This window comes from Perissodus microlepis, chromosome 7 (genome assembly GCF_051167445.1).
Source record: "Perissodus microlepis isolate ML-2025 ecotype Zambia chromosome 7, ASM5116744v1, whole genome shotgun sequence".
Classification (NCBI taxonomy): domain Eukaryota; kingdom Metazoa; phylum Chordata; class Actinopteri; order Cichliformes; family Cichlidae; genus Perissodus; species Perissodus microlepis.
The window spans coordinates 60,382,481-60,386,343 of record NC_140467.1 but is presented as its reverse complement, the minus strand read 5'-3'; the positions used below and the strand labels follow the sequence as shown (position 1 = coordinate 60,386,343).

General features: G+C 45.4%; 1 long non-coding RNA gene across 1 annotated transcript; it reads left to right on the top strand.

Moving 5' to 3' along the window:
- Nucleotides 1-739: 739 nt before the first annotated feature.
- On the top strand, nt 740-3,007 carry LOC146384398 (uncharacterized). The gene is made up of 3 exons (XR_014800857.1): nt 740-931; nt 1,005-1,094; nt 1,173-3,007. It is a non-coding gene; the product is annotated as an uncharacterized LOC146384398 (long non-coding RNA).
- The last annotated feature ends 856 nt before the right edge of the window (nt 3,008-3,863 follow it).

Sequence of the window (3,863 nt, the reverse complement as noted above, 5' to 3'; positions counted from 1 at the left end):
AGTAGGTCTATATTAGCCTGCTGACAGTTAGCATGAAGCGTATGAACTGATATGTTATGTTTAGTTTTCACTACATGTGGTGCTATGCATCGGTCTTGTTGGTCCAATTTGGCATTGTTCCAGAAGTCTTGTGATATGTTCAGATCACCCGGGTGGTCAAAGAAAAGCAAGACCAGGAACATGAATGAGTGGAGAAAATTTTGTGATTTCACTGTGGCTGTAGCTCAGGTGGCAGAGCAGGTCAGCCACTAATCAGAAGGTCGGTGGTTCGATCCCAGGCTGTCCTTGGGCAAGATACTAACCCCATGTTTGCCTACTGGTGGTGGTCAGAGGGCCCGGTGGCGCCAGTGTCCGGCAGCCTCGCCTCTGTCAGTGTGCCCCAGGGCAGCTGTGGCTACAATGTAGCTGCCATCACCAGTGTGTGGATGGGTGAATGACTGAATGTAGTGTAAAGTGCTTTGGGGTCCTTAGGGACTGAGTAAAGCGCTATACAAATGCAGACCATTTACCATTCAAATGTTCCTGAGACTGCTTCTTGTAACACTGAGTTCTTTCTAATGATTACCTCAAAGTGGGTAGCGAGCTAGTAACATTCCTAGCACTAGTGAATCAAAATAGCCCACAAAGAGACCAACCATGCTGGGCGATTATTTGTTATTTTGGTACCTAGAAAAGCCTAGACCATATCTAGTTTTGAGATATCAAAATTAAATATAAAGACTCAAACTCCAATGTGACAGGTGAGACCTGGAGACTTGGGACCGCCCCTGGTGGGCGGAGCTGGTCTTTGATCCTTTCATAAGCGCAGGTGTGGGCAATTGGGTATTCCTCTGCAAACCTGAAGCTGCGAGTGCTTGGTGCAAGTTGGTGTTTCTTAACTTCTGTCTATGAAAGTCTGATACGGGTCCTCCCCTAAACTTCTGTTAGAACGGTAGGTTACACAAAAATGTACCACTTGAGCTCTGGCTGTTGGCAGAGGTTTACAGTTATTTGCACCCTTGTAGGTGGGAAACATTGCTCCCGTGAGAACGGTATAGTGGACTTCATCGCCACTGACCCACATTTATTAGGGTGTGACACGAACTTGTGGACAGGTAACAAAACCAATTCAGTTGAGGAATAGTCCTGTGTTTTACTGTCTAGCTAAGTGATCTCCTACCTTTTATTCACAGAGTACCGAGCTGCTGCTTTGCCAGGTGGATTTCTGGCTGCGGGCAAAGGACCCGACACATCAGTGTGTTTTAATTTGTTTTAAACTGGTGTGAGTCGACAGACTGACTGCTGCGGCTGTCGATTGTTTTTGTTTTTTTGTTTTAATTTTTTCTGTATCAGTAGGCACCACAGATATTGATTCTTTTAGTATTTTAACCCTTTTTTTTATATATTGTCGCGAACGGTGAAGGTGCTGCAGGGAAAACAAATCCTTTTTTTTGTCTTGCCGCTTTTGCATGCACAGCGGTGGGCCTGAGTGAAGACGGCACTGAAGATTTTGTTTTGTTTCTATAGTGTTTTGCCCATTTGGGGTCATGTGTGAGTTGCCGTCCCTTTTTAACCTGTGTGCTATGTCGATTTGTTCTTAAACGGTTCCCCGCAGCGCTTGTCCTGTCTCACAGGCAATCATACAGTTTTATCGTTTTTAATAAGGTAAAGCTTTTTAATTGTTTTTAGGTGCCGCTGTTACACTATTACTTTTATTTTGTATTAAAGATTAAACTCTTCTTAACTGACTGTGTGCCTACGGCTCTGTCCTATTTTAAATAGGTACCTACCACAGGTCACAAACTGGCGTTGTCGACAGGATGAGCCTCTAGGTGTGCACAGCGATTAGTCAGTTGGTTTGTGTAAAATTCTTTTTTTTATTTTTATGGGTGTGTGTTTTAAACTGTTTTATATTTGTATTTATTTATTTTTTTAGGCAAAGCAGCAGCTGGTAATTCCTGGTGGTAACAAAGTGTAATCTGCATTTAAACACAGTAGGCACACTTACTGTTGAGGGTTTTTATTTTATTATTATGGAGTCCCAATCAGGCATTTCTAGCCCCTGTAGACCTCATGACTCCACCCCTATGGAGGGCTCTCCCCGAGAGAGGTTAGTTTATATCCCTAGAGAGAGGTCGTGCCCCCTGTTTAGTGGAACTGGGGAAATTAGTGTCCAAAGTTGGGTGGAGGAAATAAAATCTGTGATGCGCACTCGTAGACTTGCCCCTGTTGATAGAGCCCATTATATTTATGATCATTTGACTGGTGATGCTCGTGAGGAAATAAAATATAGGTCCCAGCAAGTAAGAGAAGATCCAGACCGCATTTTTGATATTCTCCTTAGCCAGTATGGTTGCCCCATGTCCTTTATTGCTGTTAAGGAAGCTTTTTATGCAAGAAGGCAGCAAGAAGGAGAGTCACTGAGGGAATTCTCCCATGCATTGTTTTCTCTCATGGACAAAATGATTCAAAGTTGTCCAGAGAGGCGAATTCCTGAGGCTGCTAGACTGCTTTCTGATCAGTTTGTAGAGGGTGTCCGGGATGGAAATTTGAGCCGTGAGCTTAAAAGGATTGTTCGTGAACATCCAGATTATGACCTCCGTACTTTAAGAGATGAAGCCCTCAGGTGGGAGCGGGAAGGCAGAGTAGGAGTAGAACCTGGCCGGTTCAGGACTTATTCTGTCCCAGCAGTCTACAGCATTCAGCATACAGGACAAACAAGGGTGCCAAGGGATACTATTGGGTCAGAATTAGCAGAGGTTAAGGAAATGTTAAAACGGCAGCAGGCCCAGATTGATCAGCTTACACATGAGTTGAGAGTTGGCCATACATCAAGTAAGCCTAGGTTCACGCAGAGAGGAAGGCAGGTTATTTGCAGACGGTGTCAGAAACCTGGCCATTTTGCTAAAGACTGTGATAATGAGAGGGTAGTAGCCTTTGAATCTACAGCCCCTAGCAGGAGCTCATCTGGTCAGGGCACGTTTTCCATGCAGACGGAAAACTAGCACCCTCTGTTATGCTGAGCCACATATCAGATGGGGACATAACTGGCTCCAACAGTTGTAATACTCAAATGTCTGGTCCCCCACCCAAGTTGGTAGGCTCCTGTCCAAAGGTTACCATTAATATGGGAGGGGTAGATGTCTCCTGTTTATTAGACACTGGGTCCATGGTCACTACAATCACGGAGAGTTTTTTTGCCAAACATTTTAAGAACTGGGGTCCAGAGAAACTGAAAGCATGCCATTGGCTGCGGTTACGGGCAGCTAATGGGCTAGATATTCCCTATGTTGGTTACCTGGAGCTTGATTGCCAGGTGTTAGGGAGGCAAATACCAAAACGTGGTGTGTTAGTTGTTAGAGATCCTTTGGAGCCCAGCCCCAACTCAGAAATATGTGGAGTACTCGGCATGAATGTGATCCGTGAGTGTTATAGGGAGCTGTTTTTGGAACATGGCTCTGCTCTTTTTGACCTTCCTTTAGTGCAGGAGGATCCGTGGCAGCAGGCTTTGCAGCGTTGCCATACAGCGCAGCTACAGCCCGAAGCACAGGTTAGTGGCCCAGTGAGAGTTAAGGGTAGAAGGAAAATTTGCATCCCCGCAGGCACAATGAAGTTTGTACCAACTACATGTCGGAAAGTCCCTTCAGCACACACTGGAACCGCGCTTTTTGAACCATTAGATGCTGGTTTGCCTCATGGTCTCCTTTCTTCTCCAGCTTTGGTCCAAGTGGTCAGTGGCACTGCATTTATCCCAGTTACCAATGTGGGATTAACTGAGGCCATTTTGCCACCTCGCAGTCAGCTTGGCACCTTGTGCCAAGTTGAAATTGTCAGCCAATCGGATGGCTTGACCAGGCTCTTGGAAGATTTGGGAGAGGAAAAAT